This window comes from Schistocerca gregaria, chromosome 2 (assembly GCF_023897955.1).
Source record: "Schistocerca gregaria isolate iqSchGreg1 chromosome 2, iqSchGreg1.2, whole genome shotgun sequence".
Taxonomy (NCBI): Eukaryota; Metazoa; Arthropoda; class Insecta; order Orthoptera; family Acrididae; genus Schistocerca; species Schistocerca gregaria.
Window position 1 is genome coordinate 84,625,992 of NC_064921.1, and position 10,720 is coordinate 84,636,711.

Here is a 10,720-nt window from a genome sequence, read left to right on the forward strand (position 1 = left end):
GTCACACCATTCTCTTGGAACTTTGCCAGAGCCGAGCCCGTATGTCCCTTAGAAACATAGCTTTAAAAATTCGCAGATAAGAAGGGGCAGGCGACCCTGGAAGGGGCAATACGGAGGACACCCGTTCTCTAACAGGTGTCATAAGCCTTCTCCCAAACACAAACGAAAACAGTCAGTTTGGCAGTCACCTAAAAAAATTTCTTTATGTGAGTTTACAAGATGCTTACGGAATCCATATTGGGCGTTAGGAGATACCGAGACGTGGACCACCACACTAGCTAACCATTAATCAGACAAGTCCATCATCCTGCAGATGCCACTGGTGATCGAATTTGCGAGGTACGTGGAAGGTGTCCTCAGCAAGCTTAGGTAGGATAGTGGCAATGGCCTCACACCTGCGACTGTGAAACGTGCTACCAGTCAAAATGCCATTGTATGTGGAGGAGGAAGCGCAGGCCCTCAGGAGATAGGTGTTGCAACATCATAATGTTAACGCCGTCCAGTCTTAGAGCAGGTGAGCAGGACGAAAGGTGTGCACGTTTAAGCTCCCTTAGAATAAAAGCCCCTGCAGATATTGATTCATAACCTGATTTACTTCCATCAACTGTGGGTATGGTTGCCACCAATGGATCTCCCGCAACTGCATCAGGAACTAATAGTATAGCAAAAGTAGGGACGTCATGGGGTCAAACAGAAGTGGGCATAGGAAAACGAGATGGAAGTAAGCAGCCAGAAGATTATGGATGCTGATGCTGCTGGGTGCGGGAGCTAAACTTATGCAGATAATGACCAAGTCTTAGTTCTTAAGATTTAATAAACCTATTTTGAACTTCAATAGCCTCTATTCTCATTCGTATTCCACAGTTCACTCTCCAGTGGTACATCAGCATATAAAAATTTAATGTTAAGTCTGATCAAATTTATTTATTATCTAGGATTCTGGTCAGTCTCCTGCCATACCCTGGTATGCCACCAGCAGTCAACCAGCGGTATGTTCGCCCTGAAGATGGCCCGTGCGATGGGCTGAAACCGGATGGCACTAAATAAAAAAACGCGATTACGACTTTTCTTCATACTAATGACAAACTGATGATTTTGTTGATAATGGTGGTAATGGAGATTCTGGTGATTCTGAATCTGTGACAGCTCTAGTAGTTAGGGCACTGACAATGATTCTGGCCGTTGGAGTTAGACTCAGGCAGTACATCACGCTGTTCGCATGGTCGTTCCAGTTCTTTAAATACCCACCGGACTTACTTTATGAGAAAACCATTTTGATTAGGGTGGCTTCAGGATTAAGACTGCTGCACTTAAGGTCAATAAAGTGGTCTCAAAAGACCAAGGAAAATCAGTTCAAACAAAGCAAAGCGAGAAACCAAAGAAAAGTGAAATAAAGCGAAGTAGTGAGGTAGCATCCTGTAAAGCACCAAGGAAAGAGAAAGACAGAAAGTTAAACCCGAACGATCAGCAAGTACTAGGTTAGGAAAGACTAGTGACAGTGAAGAAGCAAGGTGTAACTAACAGGAAATGCAGAGGGGTCTCACACTACCGAAGGGAAAGTTGGATTAAACTTCATGCTATTGCCAGTCTCAAGTCCGGGGCCTTATCTCAAGTGATGCAAGAGTAGGAAGAATACCAACCTCGTAGAAGAACCAGTGTCCTCCTGGGACTGGAAGGTAGCACCCTGTCATAGTGCCCCTTGCCAGGTTAACGGCGAAGACCTGAATGCCATCTGCGGCAGAGAAGATGCACTTCAGAACGGCGTCGATGACGGAATGGGCCAATTTGAGCTTCTGTACCCCCAGAGGAACTGCAGGCGGCGTCTGACTCCATGTTAGGGGCGGCCTCATTTGAACAGTGGAAGGCAATGGGAAACCACCACTGCTATTTTCCCAAGACAACCTCATGGCTTTACTAAATTTCAAATTAGATTCGAGAGTAATTCCCCAGTCGGGGCTGGGGGAGGGGTGGGGGGGGAGGAGCTAGGGTTTAGAGGAGCGATAGCTACCTGGAATGTGCGCAGTCTCTTGCGGACAGGAAATCTAGCTATCGCGGGAAGAGAAATGAATCTTCGCAAGCTAGACATACTTAGCGAAACTCACTGCAGAGGATGTGGCCACTCCATGACTCAGGCAAATAATACATCTTCCAAATGTGAGGATGTGAATAGACATGGCGTTGCTACAGAGATTCCTAAGAAACTAATTCTGGCATGAGCTATGAGCCCGTTTTCTACAGAATTATATCCATTAAAATGGAAGCTACTCGCTGCGATGTTGTTGCAGAAAAGCTGAGTAGTGCAGTCACTGTGGTGTAGTGGTTATGATGCTAGACTGTTGCATCGATATTCTGAGTTAAGAACTCACCTGAAATGTAAAATTTTAATTTCTATATTTGTTTGGAGTACATTCTAGAAGTATCCACAAATGTCAAGAATCATTGTATTGTAATGTTCTGTAACTTTATATGTACAGTATGTGTTCTGGCCGGAGGCAGTTCGCTCCGCGATCTTGTATGTGCAAGTGCTGAATAAACTTTTGTTAGGTGAAGTTCATCTAATTACACCTTCTTCTACCTGACGTTCTGATGATGACGCTGGGTATTGGAATTTGTGATAGCGCACATGATCGATGACTGGCTCCCATCAGGCCACGACAGAGCCACCGTTTACGTGGCGAGAAACCAGAGTTCGAGCCATATTTAACAGATCGCAATCTGAGACGGAAGAGGACGTTATGACAGCAACTCTGTGCCATCATATGAAATCCTGCCGGGTTCTCTGGTGACGATGGCCGAGATCCAAACAAGGTGCTGAAGGTATATGAGCGTATAGCCAAATTTAACAAATGGGATGACACCGTGTGTTTAGCTAACGTATTTTTTTACTTTGAGGGCACTGCCAAGCTATGGTATGAGAACAACGAGAAGTTCACTAGCTTGGAACTATTCCAGAGGGAACTGCTCAAGTATTTCGGCGACACGCAACGACAGAAGTGCAAGGCTGAAGATATAGTGCAGGGCACAGCGTTCAGATGAAGCTACAGCATCCTACATTCGTCCTGGAGCTGTGTAAAATAGTGGATCCTAAAATGAAGTAGGAAGATAAATTTGCTCGTCTTATGAAGGGTGTTGCTGGGGACATTTATCAAGCCCCACTGCTGAAGGTGGTTTCGACAGCAGACCACTTCATAAAATGGTGCCAGTATATCGAGACACAGCATCAAAATAATTACATACAAGGTGTTTGAACGGCTTCCAAATGTATCCACGTCTGATGGAGGAAGCAACTGATTTCGCAAGTGGTGTTCGTCTGATAGTGAGAGCGAAAGTTCAGAAAGCACTGATTGCACGGAGAGAAAAAAAACAGACGCTTCTAGAGGTCATAAGGGAGGAAGTGGAACAGACATTAAACCCAATCTCTCGTCCTTTATTTCCCTTTAAAATGGTGAAAAAGTCGAGACCCAGCGGAAGTTACGTTCCTACAATGCCGCATGAGGAGCCTGTTTGGGCACCAAGGAGGACTGACGTCTGGATGACCCAGGATAACCAAACAGTAGTTTTCCACTGCGTACGACTGGGAAGTGTTGTGCGCAGATGTCGAGAAATACGGCGGATATTTGATGACGCCGCGCCAGAAGACAGCAGACAGCAGACCGATCTTAGCCGACGTCAACTCCGGGACGGCGAAGATAACCAAGAAGATGAACAAGATGTGGGTGCAGGACGACACAGGTTACCACACACCATTGGGTGGCTTGCGTAGTATAAATGTAGATGTAGTCGCTGGAGAGATCACTCCCCAACACGCCGATCAACGCCTCTATCGCCCTTTGGAAGCTCCAGCCGATCCCCTAGCCGCCGTAACCTTGGAGGTGAGGCCGCCGAAGGGAAAAAATCCTTCGCCGTCAATCTTTACAAAAATGACAGGAAACTACGTCGATATCCTCATGGATGGCCGACCAGCCCAAGCTGTCGTGGACTCTTGAGCATCATATTCAGTCACTTCGGTGAAGTACAGTCGCCAGTTGCAGGAAACCTTATTCGACGACAGCAAAACATCTCTGCTGAAGGTGGCTAATGGGAAATACGTAAAACCTATAGGAAGATGTGTCATTCGTGTGGATGTAGCTGGCCATACACAGCCCTTAGAATTCGTCGTCTTACAAGATTTTATCAATGCCATTCTCGGATGGGACTTTTTGAAAGCTTCTGAGGCAGTTATATATTGTGATCTCTCGAAGATTGTGCTAGACGAGATGATACCGTGGACAGGAGGATGCGCATCCCAGTGTGTGGAGACTGTGTGCTGGATTAAGTGATCATTCCTGCAGTCTGCGCTAGAAAGGTGCCATGCATCAACCCATGCATCTTTTAGTGGAATTTAACAAGCATACCACTGAAGAATAACTATCATCGCAGTCTGTCGTCTCTTAAGAACAGATTCGGTGAATTGTGGATAATTCACTGTCACCGAGAATGGCAGGTCCTTCCAAGACCCATGTGCGTAGCAAACGCTGTGCCGTCAATTGTCGAACAGCTAATCGTCAGAAACACCTCTCAAGCCGAGTCTGTGGGCTAAATTGGAGCTACCACTAGAGACACGTCAGACTATCACCACGTCTCACTAAGGAACAACAGAAGAAGCTACTTGCCATTCTTCAAGAGTTCTCTGAATGCTTCCACATGTGAGGAAGCAAATTAAATCGACGGTGAAGCACCGGTTAGCACTGGAGATCAATAAACCAGAGAGAATACCGTTTGTCAGCAACGGAACGTCGAATAATTTGCTGCGAGGTAGAGAAAATAATTAATGACATCATTCAGCGTTCGCGGAGTCCTTGGTCGTAACCAGTGGTTCTCGTCAGGAAGAAGGATGGCAGTTGCCACTTTTGTGTTTATTACAGGAAGCTTAATAAGGTAACTAAAGGACGTTTACCATCTTCCAGGAATTGACGATACACTATATAGCCCTCTAAGTTTTTCTCAACCATGGACATGCACTCGGGATACTGACAAATCTAAGTAGACGAGGGTGATCGTGAAAAAAATTGCCTTCATCACCCTTGAGTGCCTGTACGAGTTTAAGGTAATGCTATTTGGTGTATATAATGCACCAGCACCTTTTGAACCGATGATGGATAATCCAGGTCGCCTGAAGAGAGAGAGAGAGAGAGAGAGAGAGAGAGAGAGAGAGAGAGAGAGAGAGAGAGAGAGAGAGAGAGTGAGTGAGTGTGTTCTCAGAGACATTTGACAAACACCTAAGAAGACTGAGGGCCATTCTGAAGTTTCTCAAACAAGGCACACGAACTTAATCCAATGATTGTCTCTTTGGAGCAAAAGCACTCCTTACTCCTTGGGTCAAACTAAGTTGCGCGGCAAGTCCCAGAAAAGGTCATGTCTATAAAGGAATTTCCTATTCCTTAAAGTATTATTGATGTGAGAAGCTCCCTCGGATTACGTTCTTATTATTGTCATATTATCAAAGACTTTTGTATCAAAGTCAGGCCACTCTAAGACTTGTTGAAAGTTGATGCGAAATTTATCTGGGGTGGTGCTGAACAAGATTCTTTCTATGTGCTGCGAAAAGCTCTGACCACTGACCCTGTACATGGTCTGTATGATGGGAGAGCACGTACAGAACTACACACAGATGCAAATGGGTACAGGATCGGTGCTGTTCTGGTGCAAATTGCAGATGGAATAGAGAAGGTTACAGTCTATGCTTCTAGGACACAAAGCCGAGGGAAACTACTTAAGAACAGGAAGAAAATGTGATAAGGATCCAACAGGACAACTCGCCAGGTGGGCACTACGTCTTGAGGAGTATGACGTTGCTATAGTGCACAAAAGTGGTTCGATCATCTTCTCCACCGAGGCCCTGGAAGCCCTCCGGGTGCCCGCCATATTCTAGGACGGGCGAGCGGAAGTGCCCTCAGCGCGTCTGTTCACAGGGAGAAAGGATTTTGAATATTTGAACTAATTGTATTTTATTTCCAGCTTCAGATTATGTAGGGAAATGAATGGACGTAATGATTGCTTTCTGGTTTATTTCGGAAATTTTATGTGAAAACAGTAGGCTCCCATCCTTTGTACAAAGGCACGTGATGTAGTAACCTACAAAGTAGCATCAATAGTTCCAATGTACAAATTCTATCGTGCAAATGAACTGCAACCAAGTATATTCAAATGTGATTTACTTTGGTCGAAAAACCGCAGAAATGTTGGTGTGTGAAGGGCGTCTTAGTACACGTGGTCGGCATCATGCTAGTGATAGTGACCGTGGTTGATCATTGGGTAGCTAAACTATAACATCGAACAGTCACATGGTAATTCTCCAGATCACGGCGTAGTCGAATTGTTTCCACTCCCTTAATAGTTAGATGCACTGTCGTTCCATGTTGTCTATCGTTCGTTGCCCATTACTGCACTAGATACATACCAGACATTATCAACCCCGTTTGAAGTACAGTGTTAACAGCAGCTGAATGAGACCGTCGCTATCTGCCATAGCCGAACCACCTAAGGCCATTCTTTTACTCAAGACAAAGCCAATAAAAAATTTAGTTTTTTATTGATGACATTCTAAGATCGTGTAACCAATATTTACTACAGAAGCATTTACTGATTTATAAATTATAGTTTGGTAGACATGACTGTATCGTAAGGAATCTAAATAGGCAAAAGCAGAGTGGGAATATCAGCTGCAAGAATTATTATTTTTTTTAAGACAACATAGAAATTTTATTCAGGAACAGTTCTGTACACTGTATGCACAGAAAAATTAGGACCACCAATGCACCTTCATCCTGCAATTTTCTTCGTTCTGTTACATAGTGTCCCTACCACCAATCCTGTAGTACACCCTGTCTACAGTTACATCAACTTTAGAATTACCCTGATGCTTTCAGTCAAGTTTTTTATACCGTGCCGAAAAATGGGAATTTTTTTTATCTGGCTCTGGACTTCAGCCTCTAAGCAATTTCTGCTCGAAGCTCTTACATGTGTGGTTGGTACTTGGAACAAGTCCTGACAACTTGCGAGGAGTTAAACTGAAGAGTCTGTGGTGAAGTTTTCACTGTACCTACAGTATGAATTCAGACGTCTGACTACTTGTTTGACGAGGGCACACTTATTCGATTTGGTTTACCAATCTTGACGTTTGGATCCTTGTGCGCTCTGCTGTGTAAGTCAGCCGCATTGGTCCTTGGTATGACCAGTGAATTGGTGTGACACACACTGAAATCTTTCATGATTTCAGGGCTCTAGTAGCGAGTAAATTGCGATCCGTCTGCCTGATCGCTAGATCGTGGTATTTTTCATTTCCTGTGTGGGCGCAATCGACTCACGGGTGCCGCCTTATGTCTTGCCATGCCTCACATGACTCCAAACTCCAAGTCACATAGCTGCATGAAGCGAACAGGGTGAAGTACTATTGCTCCGGCCTTGTCTAGACGTACAAACCCCAATCGCCACTTGCTCTCAGCTGCACCCACATAGCCTAAGGTGGACTGGACAAGCCAAAGTCTGCTCAGCGTCAGATTAACACAGAGCTTTGTACACATTTAGAGGGCCAGTATATGTGACTCACCTTTGCCACCAAGGATCGTTGTCCATTGTGGTCTTAAACCACCAGTTTACATTGTTATAAAATAATCTGTTTAGGTTGAACTAGAACTGTCTAGTGTGTTTGGAAATATAAATGTCGTCAGTAAACTAAATGTTTGCCTTCTCAATCTAATCATCAATTTAGTATAGTTACCCCGAGTGTTGATTTTCATTGCATACTATGTTAAAAAGTAGCCTTTCATTGTGTACAACATAACCTGAATCTTCCTCTATCGTCAAGCTTCAATATAATGGTGATCTCCCCACTGTGTTGCATCTGTATCACCCAGTATGGCTTCAACCAATCGCCGTCTCTCTAGAAATGAATTTTATTTTTCTTGCCAGGTCACAGCCTAGCTGTGTTAAAGCCATATTTACGTTATAAGGAATATTTACTGTTCTGGCCCGATCCCAATCTGTGCTGAAGCTCGATGTTCTCTTTTTAAGTGGGGTTTTCAGGTGCTATTAACCAACTGCTCAGTTCGTCTCAAAAATACGTTTCAGTAACTTTATTTATGCCCTGTCCATATATTGGTAGATGTTTTGTTAGTTTTTGGTACTCGTACATAAGATTACTGCAATTGAGTTGTCGATATTTTCTGAGATCTGATACTGTTATGGATCAAGCTAATGTAAGGTCCGTAAAATCCGGATGCCTTACAAATGGTTATGCTGTAGTAATGCTACGTCAAGTGTGATTTACCATGAAGAACTCCACACATTTTTATAATGATCAGATTGATTAATATTAATCTTGTTGACGGTATTTTGAAGTGCGACAAACGAACATTACTGTGTTTCACTCATTCCCGTTTGAAGGAGCAGTAAGAAGTGTATCAATGTTGGTCCAGTTCCAGTGACTTTCATTTCCAGTTTTTCATCATATTTCAATTACACTAGACATGTCTAAGTGTTGGAGAAAGTGTTACTTTTATGTGCTGGGGAGGTACTTGATCTCATCATATGTTTGGTGACATCAGTGGATATAGTGCTAGGAGACATTGTCATATGTTGAAATGCAAGGTTGGAGGTTATGTTTGCTCAATGGATAGGGATGCTGACTGCCTTTGTATGGGAGTGGATGTTCTGTTACGAGACTTCGGTTTTTCGCGGCTGGGAGTGCAACCAAGAGACAGATTCAGCACAAACTTGCTATTGCGACTTTGGCTGTGACCTTTCGATTCAGTGGTCCCGGTCAATTTCATAATTTCTGCTCAACATTCATGCTAGCAGGTTTTTGTGATTGTCTGCATTTTGCTTTTTATGTTTATCTTTCTGCCTTTTCATCAGGATTTTTAGAGCGATATCCCTTTGGAGTTCCACACAAAAGTGGCACGTCGATGTGGTTGCACTGACGAATAGATACTAGAGTTGCAAAGGGTGACCTTGAGACTGGCATTTTGAATTATAGTAGTGATGATGGTTCTTGAGAAAGTAATGAGGCCGTAATGTGTTTACTACTATGCGAGTATGGGCATAGTACACTGCTCTGACGCATTATGCTCAGTTTGACCTTTTTCATGTATCTGTTAACTGATAGAAAAAGGTTTTAAGGTTTTTTTCGTTAGCCGACCATTGCGTTTTGAATTCTCACTTTTCAAACGTCGGTGACATTGCGAGAAATATCACTAACAAATTATCCATTGATGTCCGGTACAAGAACTTTGAAAAATTTGTCACACAAGGGAGGGAACGAAGACGCTCTATGAGAATCATCTGCTCTTTACTGGAAGGCATTTTCCGAATGTCATTCCAAGTGACCAGGCTTAGAAACGCTGACTATGGAATGTATGTGCAGCTTGTTCGATACATAATGTGCCCGCAGAAACGAAGTATGAATGGAAAACATACAACGTACCCATGTGTGTTGTGCCATGTTCTGAAACCCACCACACAGGGAAGAACTTTTCGCTACGTTTGTACGTCGTAAAGAGGAAATGAAGGCCGTACTTCTGAAAAAGGTTTTAATTAAAAATTTAAAAGGACAAAAATAAACATTTGCTTGTTGCTGGTCCAAAGCTCCGATGAGGAAGGATGGGAGTGCGAAAACAAGAAAAAAATCAATGGATATGAAAGTAAATAAAAACCCAGAACTAAATGAGCTCTAACAGCCTTTCCAATTGCATTACTTAGCTCACAAACACCTGTTGTACTAACATGTTAAACATGCAGTCTTTGCTGACAAACGAAGAGCGAGACTTCCTGTACTCCAAGACCATAACAAACAAAGTTATTCCTATCCATCTTTCCAATCTTAAGTAAGGTACATAGAGGAAAATCTCATGCAAATTAGCCCTTTCAGTATTCCCAGGACTTTCCAATGTACTAGGCAACTTCCCCAAACTTTTCTTTCCACAACCCTTGCCTTAACAATTATGAAAGCAACAAGAAGCCTCATCCGAATCGGTTAAGCCATTTCTGAGCTTCAGTGAGCAAAGCACAGCAGTTCATTTTTATATACAGAAATGTTACGTATACGTAGGATGTTACGTACGAAAAAGGAATCTAGCGTTTGGCGTCATTGGCCGGGAAGCCCCTTCGGGGCAGGTCCGGCCGCCTTGGTGCAGGTCTTATTACATTTGACGCCACATTGGGCGACCTGTGCGCCGGATGGGGATGAAATGAAGACAACACCCAGTCCCTGAGCGGAGAAAATCCCAGACTCAGCCGCGAATCGGACCCAAGCACCTTAGGACCGCAGTCACGCTGACCTTTTTAAATCCACAAACAGTAACAAAAATGACTAGCTTACAATGAAATGACGGTCACATAAATGCAGTCATAAATTACAGCATTCAAAGAATGAGGAATCCTATTAAGTCTTTAGCAGTAGCACACATTTAGCACCTTCACTGTCACCTTCAACTGGTGGCAGTTCAGCTTGCACATTTTCTTCTGCAGCTTGAGGTTACTCATTTCCCAGACACAAATTAATCATTTAGTAAATCCTTAATGTGTGTTCCTTCCAGGGTAAATTACGTGGACAGAATAGCAGTCCCGAAAAGCGACATCGCAGAATCTTTCACTGCCTTGTTTCGTCAGTTCCAGCCTTCTAAACGCATCGTTAGGGAGTTTAAGATCTTCCTTTGTAGCAGACACCAGATGTTTGCCGTCA